This window comes from Marmota flaviventris, chromosome 1 (assembly GCF_047511675.1).
Source record: "Marmota flaviventris isolate mMarFla1 chromosome 1, mMarFla1.hap1, whole genome shotgun sequence".
NCBI lineage: Eukaryota > Metazoa > Chordata > Mammalia > Rodentia > Sciuridae > Marmota > Marmota flaviventris.
The window spans coordinates 131,637,949-131,648,997 of NC_092498.1; positions in this window are offsets into that span (position 1 = coordinate 131,637,949).

Here is an 11,049-nt window from a genome sequence, read left to right on the forward strand (position 1 = left end):
AGAGCCTGTTTTGCAGAGTGCTGTCTGACCCTAGATGGAGTGCAGATATGTGTGGGGCTGAGGAGGAGAAAAAGACCAAAGTCGCTCTGATTCCTTTGTTCCCTGTGGTTCATTGACTGAGCTTTAGTTCCTTTCCCACAAATTAGAGTTTGTTGACATTAGTTTTAAGAATGGTTTGCTCCTGTGGTAGGCAGGGGCATCCTGGTAATTGAGCCTCCTTGAGTGTTGTGGTTTGGAGAGGGCAATCATCCAAATGCCCCACCAGTGAAGGACCAGATTTAAAAGGTGTGTTGTCTGTGCAGAGGGGTGTTACTCAGCCAGAGAGAGGCAGGGTTGTACGAGAATATGAACTCCTGAGTTAACGCCATTGAAATTGTCTGCATTGCACTGAATTAACAACACCAGTCACCAGCACCACTGATCACATCCATCCCTTTAGAGGAAATATCTAGAACAGGTAAATTCATCAGGATGGAAATGGGTCAGTGATTGAGAAGGAATTGGGTGGAGAAGTGGGAAGCCTCTAAGGAATCTGAGGGGCTGTAACCAGATTGTGGTGATGAGACCCCCAAATGGTGATGACACCTCATGCCACCAATTGTCCTGCAGTACCTGTGACTGCCAATATGCTGTGTGAGCTTTTAGCAGGATGAAATGGGGTGAGATTGAAATGTTGCCTCTTTCTCTTTGTTTTGGAGTGTCTGTTTCCATTGACAATAACAGAGTGACCCAGCTGTCCCTGGCCCTGAGCTTTAATGGTCACTGTCAAGACCAAATGCCCATAAGGCTGGGCTCTACCCCTAGCCTGTGCCAGGGAGAGGTGATTCCCCAAACCTTCGTGGATGAAAGACACCGTGCAGACTGTCTCAGAGGACAACAAGAACGAGTTCTCGAACAGGTTTTACCAATTGCTTTGACAGCTTTGCTGCTTCAGCTCCTGCCTCTGGAGTGGAGATCTCTATTTTGCTTGGATTAAATTGTCATCCCTGAGAGCTCTTGGGCCAGCAATCCTCTTGCTGTAAACAATGGTTGCCGTCTAATGAATTTGTGATGCTTAAGGTTTTCTTTTTTAGAAATTTAATTTATTTGTTAAGAAATCCATGACACCAAGAACTGGGGAGAAAGACAGAGAGAATAAATAAATTCTCAGTGAAAATCAGTGAGGCTGGGAGGCTCCTGGCATTTGGTGGATTATTTATAGAAATGTGATATTTGTTTTTCTGCTGTGGTGTGACAGGTAAAATAAGAATATGTGCCGAGGGATACCTGCAGACATGTTCTTGTTTCTTCCATTTTCTTGGAGTGCCAGGGAGATTCTGCCACTCAAAGGCAGAGATGAATAAATGACTGATTGGAAAAAAAAATGTGAGGCTATGAACTGGAAATATTCTGGCCCCAGAACAATAACTCAATAGATTGAGTTAAATGTACTTACCTTGACAGAAAGAAACCCCTCTGGTGCCAAACACAGGGTTCACAGCACCCAGTAAGGGCTCGTGGGGCAGCTGAATTGTACTGGGAAGGATTGTGATGCGGGTGATCTGAGGTTTAAAGATCTGAGACTGGATATCAACCAACTAACTGAAATAGATTAATATCCCCAGCTCCCAGAAAGACGTCCAAAGTTCTGTGCTTAATTTAGAGCCAACGCTACAAGTACTCTGCAGTCACTTAACTCTTTAGTATTGGAGCCAGCACTAAATTGATATGTGTCCCTGAAGGCCATTCTGGGGACATTTGCTGAGCTTTAGAATGCTCCAAATAGGCTTCCTTGTGACAACCACAAGGGCAATTAGAGGAGGCCCCTGGGATGTGTGATCTCATATCAGTCCACATTCACTCAAATGCAATGGCATCCATTTTGCCACCAGTCATTAGCACTCAATGATGAATGAATTGAAATCTGGGCTTTGCCTATATGAGAGGCAAAGAAGAAAGCACATGCAAGTCTCAGGGGAGATGGCTTATTCTGTACCTGCGAGGTGCACAGAAGGAAGGTAAGGTCTGTAAATTGAAGAAAGATGAGTCAAGTGTCACCTGAAACCAGCTTATGCAGCAGACAGCCTGTGTCTTCCCCCTTGAGTGTGGAGCTCGATTTCCTTTATACCTTAGCCCCTTCTCCTCCCCTCAGCTGCTACCCCCAGGAGGGACTTCCAGGAGGGACTGGGATTCGAATCTCTTGGTCAGGAAGGTTCGATATCATCTCAGGAGGTGCTGCTCTGAGAAGCCAGGTATACTCAGGGTATGTGAAAATGTGAAGTTAACCGTATTTCCTGAGAAGTACAATGCATGCTACTTGAATGGGGAGAAAAAAAAAAGAAGGCAGAGGACATCTCTCTACCTTCCTCCTTTGGGCTCTGGAAAACTAGAAAAGTTTCTTACTCCTTCCATTTGCTCACTGGGCTTCTGAGGACTGAAGTCCTGCTGAATTGCAAGGCCAATGTGTCAGTCAGCCTTGCACCAGATTGACCAAAGGACTGGTCAAGGGCAATGGAAATGAGGGAAAGATATTTTGCCTCACAGATTCAAGGTTCAGTCCTTGCTCAGCCGAATGCAGCGCTGTGGGGTGAAGGTGCGGCAGAACATCATGGCGGAAGGGAATGTTGGAGGAAAGCAGCTCAGGACACAGCAGCCAGGAAGTACTGAAAACTCTTCTCACCAAGAACAAAATATAAACCCCAAAGGTAGACCCACAATGACCCACCTCCTCCAGCCACACCCTATCCCCATATGGTCAAAATCCAGTTAATCCACATCATGGAGTTAATCCACTGATTAAGTCACACCTCTCCTAATCTAATCATTTCACCACTGAAAATTCTTACATTGTCTTACATCTGAGCTTTTGAGAGACACCGCATATCTAAATCATAATAACTGGGGAGGCTGGCCTTTCATCAAGAAGAAGATACACTTGTCTTAATGTCTGAAGGCTGCCATAATTGGCTCCAACAGCAAGGATTTACTTTCTCGTGGAAATTTCAGGTCATGGTGTTGGCAGGGTGGCTTTTTGGGTCTCTCTGTGGCTTGTAAATAGCAATGTTCACCTGTCCTGTGCCTTCACCTGGCCTTTCTCCTCTACATGTTTGTGTGCACATTTTCTCCTCTGACAAAGACCCTGGCCACATTGGATGAGGGTTCACCCCCAAAACCTCATTTTTACCTCATTACCTCTTTAAAGATTCTAACTCCAAATAGAGTCACATTCTAAGGTGCTGGGAGATATGACTTCAACGTGTGAATTATTTGAGGGAGACATAACTCAGCACATAACAATGATAATAGCCATGTTTCCTATTAAACATCTGCGATTCCTTATTCTTGACTGAATTTCCAAATGGCAGAAAAATGCTCACTCAGCATGAGATCTGAGCTAACACTGCTGTAAGCTCACCTTAGTTTGGCATGCTATAACAGAATACCAGTTGCTGGGTGGCTTAAACAACATGCATTTTTATTTCTTATTGTGAAGGCTAAAAAGTTTGAGATCACAGTACCAGAGATCTCATGTATGGTGAGGGCTCCCTTCCTGGTTTACAGATGTCCATCTTGTGTGCTCACCTGATAGGGAGCAGACAGAGGACACAGAAGCTCTCCCTTGCATCTCCTTATAAAATAAACTCTGCCTCAGGGGAAATACATTGAGTCTGTGCAAATGTCTTGTTTCTCCTTAAACTTTCACCTACCAAGTTTAGCACCCATATACATAAATTGGATGCAGCAAAAACACTGTGTGTGTGCATGCATGTGTGTAGCACTAGGGATTGAACCTGAGGCCTCACACATAGTAAGTAAGCACCCTACCACTGAGCCACATCCCCAGACATTCCACCACCATCATCATGATTTTTATTGTTATTATATTATCTTCATAATCATTTTATTTTTAAGGCAGGGTCTCAAATTACCCAGGCTGACCTTGAACTTGTGATCCTCCAGCCCTTGCCTCCTGAGCAGCTGGAATCACAGGCTCAGGCACCAAGCCCAGGGGATGCAGGAATTTTAATGTGTGATTCCTCCCTCTAGTGGTGAGTTCTATACCCCTAATTCTTTTTACATGCAATAATTAAAATTCATCTCTGAGAAAGAGCCAATTTTTCTGTTCTATTAAATGTTATTTTTTAATGTATTTGCTTATTTATTTGTCCCCATGAGGTCTCCAAAAGGCTATATTCCTTGGGACATAACCCAGGGCCATCCCTGTTGGTTTTGTTCCTCCAATGTTCCCATTTCTTGTGTCTGCGACAATTTCACGGTGGCTTCTGCAGCTTTCACACACCTCCCAGTCTCGTGAACATTTTGATCTTTCTGAGTCTGCGGGATGCTGCAGGCACATCTGTGCTTTCTTTGCCTGGGCCAGGAGCCCACCATTTCTTCCAGGAGCCTGCCTTATTTATTGAAGAATAGTGTTTAGAAGCCAAGATGGCTGTCCCTCATACCTGTTTCCACTGAGTGCAAGGCTTTGATGGAGCAGAGCGTGGGAATGCACATTGTGCTCACTGATCCAATGTGGACAGACAGACAGTCTCTCCATCTACATATTTGCCTGCCCACCATCCATCTGCTTATCTGCTTACCTGAGTCTAGATGAGTATCTATCTATATCTATATCTATATCTATATCTATATATATATCTATATCTATATATATATATATATATATATATATATATATATATATATATATATATATATATCTGCCGAGACATGAGTGCAGCTATATCCAGATACAGACACGGATGTGGATTCATAGACAGAGGTTAGACAGAGGGCCAAGCTCTAAATATCTATTTATTCATTGAAGTCTCATAGAGATTTAAAATAGCTTAGGAAATCCTAACATGTACCCTCATGGAAAGCAAATGGACCCATAGAATAATCAGCACTGTCTATCCATCTCTAACATTACAACCATCAATCAAAATGGTGCTATTCAAAATTACTTAAATCAATGTCTCTACCATTTGCTCCAAGTAGCTGGTTAATTTGTAATGTAGAGATGTTACTTTGTCACAGTCTGCATCCTGGCTTGCATTTACCTCCTTGCTCTTTGATTTTTTTTTTAAGTTTACATACATGAAAATTTACTATTTCCCCAAAGTAGGGGATGAGCTCCCTCTACCCTGGGGCCACTCCCAGGATTCTGCTTGCCCTGGGGGCAGCCTCTGTCCCATAGAGTGAGTCCTAATTTAGTTCTTCTGTCCACAACCAGGATGTGGGCTCTGGAAGTCAGCAGTGTGAATCTCATTCTTGCTTCTCCTACAGGGTGCTTGCTGCAGGGCAGGTGCTCTGTAAGCCTTTGCTGAATGAAGGAGTAAAGGAATCTTCAAGCAAAACCACCTCAGAAGGACAAGGGCTTCCAAGGTCTTCTGTTTCACACCATTCCTGCCCTAGCAGGAAGCATTAAAAAATGAAGAATTGCAACATTTGAAAATTATAAGAATAGTATGCCAAAGTCCAGTTCTTAGTCTTTCTATGGAGTTTGGATGCTCTGACCCCCTGGCTCTTGCTCTGTCTGGCTTCCATCCATGGCCAGCCTCAGCAGGACATCTGCTCTCAGTTTTCCACAATCCACAGGGCTCCTCACTGTGCCCTAAGGGTGAATACTGCATTTGGTCGTATGGACTGCATTCATCACCTGTTTCTGCTTTTTGTTTCTTGTTGCCATGGTTGTTTTTAAAATAGGTTCCTACTATGTTGCCCATTGTTGTCTTTAAAATAGGTTCCTTGAGGCCTGGACTCCAGTGATCCTCCTGCCTCAGGCTCCCCAGTAGCGGGGACGATGCATTGTGCCATTTTTTTAAATTTCCCCTGGTTTAGAGTTACAAGGAAAGTGAAACATTTTTCTTCTCTGGCTCTATTGAAAACTGATAAACCAAAGCAACACCAAAAGCACCAGATGTTTCCAGAAAGTAAGAAATCTCACCTTTCCTTCAGAAATTGAAAAATATGACTATTTGTTTAATGATCTATAAATAAGGACCCCGAGGAAATTCCCCAGCATGCTTCACTCATTGGTACATCCTTCTGGCCCCTGTAGGCATGTCAGTTTGGGTAGGCCACATCCACTGGCCAAGTCCACTGAACATGCTTCCTGGTCTAAAGAGACAGTGGGGATATTTCCAACCTTCCTCATGCCCTGACATTGGGACACCAATGAATGCCCTTAAGGTCACATCAAGGTTAATGCTGAACCTTTCTTTTTCTTGGTGAACTTTTATACTTGGATGAACTGAATAAGCTCCTTTTGCAATGCATTTTCCTTGTCTGAGTGTTTGGATGATCATCTGGCCATAGAACAAATTTAAAACAGCAGCTGAATGGTTCTTTGAGTTTGGTCAAGCCTGTGTGTCCTCTGTCTCAACTCTACAGAGTTTCCAGTAACATTGGATTGTTGGGGATGAAGTCTTTATTTCACAATATTTACTGATGAGTATTAAACAGGAAAATAAAATTAAAGTTGTGTGAAAGATTAAAACTCTTTTGTGTTGAGAGACATCTGTTTATTGCTTTCATTATAAATGTGCTCTAGCTCCGGAGGCAAAACACAAAGCAAATTTAAATTAAAGTAAAAAGACACAAAGCCAGACAAGGCTGCTGTGCCCTTGAGAGAACAATCAATTGCGGGCATCAATAGCTGGAATGACTGTGTCAGGGGATGGGGCACACCACGCTGTTCCCAGGAGAGCCAATTCACGACTGAGTTTCTACCTTGCAAGTGTCGCTCCTGACGCTGGCCATCTTTCTTTTACTTACTGATTCAACACCTATTAATCAGCACCCCTTGTGCCAGGCATGGGGCAAGGTCCAAAGGCATCTTGGTGAACAGTCACCACCTGGTCCCTCTCTGCTTCTGAACCAGGTTGTGCCATCCGGGCCTGGCCAGCTGGAGCCCAGGGTCAAAGGCAGCTCCAGAGAAGTTAGATCTGATTTTCTCTTGCTTTCCTTTCATTGTATTTCCCATCCTACTTTATTTCTCCCCCTCACATTTCTTTATTAAAGTATTGGACTTGGTGCCGAGCATAAAACGTGGATTCAGTCTTGTGTGCGGGAGCACTCCTGTCCCCTACAGCAGGCTCAGGAAGAGGGAGGCTGGCTGTCATGCGCTGTCTTGAGGCTGTCTCTTGTCGCTGTTCACTCCTTTGCTTTTCATTACAACAGAACCTGGAATAAATTAGCTTAAAAAGCAAAAGGGGAACTGAATTCACGAAAGGGCAAAATGTACTGAGGCAGGGAATGAGCAGAAACAGGAGGGGCTGTGTCCTTTAAGAATACAACCCAGGGAAGCGAGTTGAGACAGGGCTGCAGGTGGTGTACCCAGGGAGCATTTGCAAGTGAGCACAGGTAAACTGCCTTTCTTGCATTCAGCTGTCAAGAGGCAGGAGGACCCAAGGGGGAGGACATCCAGGCAGCCAGTGAGCTCTGAGCCCCCATAATCAACTCCTGGATGCAAGACAGTCCTGGCAAACTATGAAGGGGGCAGATCTCCATCAAGTCTTGCAAACCTAGAATGTGAGGAGCAGAGTGCGTGGAGGCTGTCTAGAGGCAGAGGAACTTGGAGGTGCTCACCACAGGAAATGACAAGAGTCTGAGGTGATGGTGTTGTTGATCCACCAGAGTTGATCACTGCCCACCCAGTGTCCACAGGAATCAAAGCAGCACACTGTACCTCACACACAGAGGGAAATATTATGTGGCAGCCAAAAATAAATAACAAAATCCAAATAGGATCTCTGCCCACTCCCACACACAGAACCAGAGCAGGTGTCAGAAACCATCGGACTTAGAGACTTGTCTAGCTCCCGTTAGAACAGTTCTAGAAAGATTCAGTATCAGCTAACATAGGCTCTTTTAAAACGCCTCAGACTTTCCAGGTATGTATTTTGGTTTCTGAAAGGAGCCAAGAGGTTGGTATGTGGAGAACAACAGGGTGCATAATTTAGTTAGAAATTCCACCAATGGGGCTGGTTCAGTTATGTCCACATTACGATGATCTTGCTCAAGACCCATAGTGCAGAAAATCTCAATTTCACAGCCACTTCATTCCTGGGGGAATTGCATTTGAGTCACCTACATATTTATATCTTGTAGACTTTGAAAGTGAACGTCAGATATTTTTGTTGTTTATGAGTTTAACACATAATAAAGCAAATGATCCGCAAAGACAGAAAAAACTATTTTATCTAACATAAAAGGATTTAAATATTCAAACATTTTGATACCCAATAGGCAGATAATAGAATCTGATGTATTTTCTAATAGAGTTTTTACAAGGCTTTTGAAGGAATTTGGGTTCGATACATTGTTTTACTTGTTGTATTGTAAAGGGTTTTTTCTTTCTTTCTTTTTTTTTTTTTTAGAGTGCCAGTTCAGAAACATTGACATTATCATGATTGTCATGGAGTGTGCTTGCAGATCATTGTGAATTCTTTTGAAGTTTAAAAAACTGAATTTTGGGTTATGGCAATTATTCTTTTAAATGTTTATGGAACTTGTCCATTTTTATTTTCAAAGATGGAATTTTAATTGAAATGGGGGATGAATTGTCCATCTATGCAACTTCTTTTATCCTGGACTTCCCTGAATTAATTAAGGCAATGTCAACTACAGGGGCAGAAAAACTCTGGCAGCCCAAGGTTTTACTCCAATAAAAGATGCCACCATTGTTCTTCTCCATGAGACCCCTCCAGGACCAAAACCTTCTGCGACAGGGCCTGACACCCTGCATCCTGGCTGACCTCAGCCACCCTTTTGCACGTGGGGAGAGTGCAGCTAGAACACAATTCTATCATGTGGGAAGGTCCTGGGGTGCAAATCAAGAGTGACCAGCCCCATGAAACTGTAATAGAGGGGAGAAGATACAGTCTAGCTGTGTCCCCAGGAGAAAAGGGAATCAGATTTTGTAACACATACAAAGTTTTGCTACACATTAACTACATAGGTTCCTAGTGCTCTGTGTTCAAATTCAACTTTCTGACATAGAAAACACACACAAATGTAAGGCGTGGCTGCCTGCTTCCCGGTCTTGGGGCCACTCATGTGGCTCGGACGGCTCCTGGCGATCAGCCAAGAGGCAGTGCTGTGGGCCTTGATGGAGGAAGCAGACCACCTCCAGGATAGGTCCAGGACTCTTGGACAGCTGCCCTCATGGACAGCTCATGCCTTCCCTTACAGACTATGGGGTGGGTGTACACATGAACTTGCTCCACCCCTCTGACCTTTATTGTGATTGGCTCCTATGCAGTATATAAGCTGTGTATACTTCCTTATTAACTGAGATCCTGCTTTGACTGTTCTCCCTGGCACGTCTGATTGTCCTCCCGGGAGGGAGGGCTGGGTGTGGGCGGCCAGTCGACCTTTACCTTTCTTGGCTCCTCTTGGTCAGGGTGTGCTTTTCCCGCTTCTCCAGCTGGTCAGGAGGAGACAGGGGCTAAAACCCCGACACACAAAAAAGAAGATCTCCAGTCTTCTTCTACCAGGATGTCATGTTGGGTGCCCTCAGGCCACCCTTAGGTTTGGTAATTTCCCAGGAAGACACAGCACACAGTAGCACTCCAAGTATGATGATGGATTATATCAAAAAGATATAAAGCAAAAGCCGTAAAGGAAAGATCCATGGGCTAAAGGGCAGAAGCAGCCAGGTACAGGCCTCCAGGAGCCCTCTTGCCATGGAGTCATGGAGATTTAATTCCTCCAGCATCCAAGGGTGACACATCTGAGACACTGTCTACCAAGGAGTTTCATTAGAAACTTAGTGCCTAAAGAGTTGACTTAGGGCTGGTCTCCTGGTTCACACCCAAATTCCTGACTCCCTGGGGGAAAGCAGGTGCTCAGCATGAACACATTCTTGGTGGCAACAGTTTAGGCCGGGGGATCCACTCTCATGTCTTCCAAGAACAGGAAGCTTCCCAAATCCAGTGTCCCAGATGCTAGCCAAGAGCCACCTTCCCAGCAGACCCAAGCAGGGCAGGCTCAGGCAGTCTTGGTGGTGTAGGTGATTTTGCTTTTCGAGATGACAGGAAGAAGTGTGAGACTTTAATAAGGAAGCTGGATGCTCAAGGAAATTGACAATTGTCCTCTGATCACTTTTTGCTGTGGGTGGTGGAGTGTGGCGGACTTGAGGGGGCAGAAAGGAGAAACCCCACCAAAGCAGCAGAGTCACTGGGGTTCTCCTGCCTGGTGTGCCTGGCAAGCCCTCATGGTCACCCAGAGCCTATATTCCAAACTCCTCCTCCTCCCTCCTAACAACTCTATTTGAGCTTCACTAAAAACCCCTTCCTGCTTAAACTGATTGAATCGAACCCGTTTTCTGTGCTGAGAATGTCAAATTGCACAGCCCCTTAGCTTTAGAGTGTGACAGAACAGAAGCTCAAGCCACAGACATTTCAGTCGATTGCTATTTGAAAGTCTTAGACTATGGTCACTCGTGCAACTGTCAACATCTATTTTGCCACTTACATTCTAATGTTTTTTGATTTTCATTAAAAACATTTTGAGACTCAACTTCACTTGAAAATCAGAATATTTGGAAACTCTGTAAAAGGAAATAGAGTTCAATAATAAACACAAAGGCATCTATGAAGAACACTCATTTATTATTAGTTATGAATTAAATAGTATGAATAATTAGTTATGTAATTATTGACCACCTACTGTCTCCCAGGCTGTGGACCAGGAGCCACGTCTGCTGTGGTGATCAGAGTACAATGGGGAGAGGGACCAGGACTCTGTTTCCTGATCAGTTTGTTAATCCACTGGGGATATCATCAGATAAAAATGCAAGAAGGTCCTGAGGAGACTATTCTGGATCAGGCCCACTTACTTCCTTATTAGATGCCATTTCTTCCTTAAAACACTCTAAGAAGTAGACACTATTATCATTAGATGAGGCACAGAGAGTGAGGAGACTGCCCAGCATCACACAGCTAACCAGACACCACGGGTGCTCCTGAGCTGGTACCCGGCCTCCCTCCCCACCCTGTCCTTTGCATCTGGGACCAGAGGGCCTCCAACTCTGCTCTTCAACACATCTCAGTGTGGCGGGCAGAA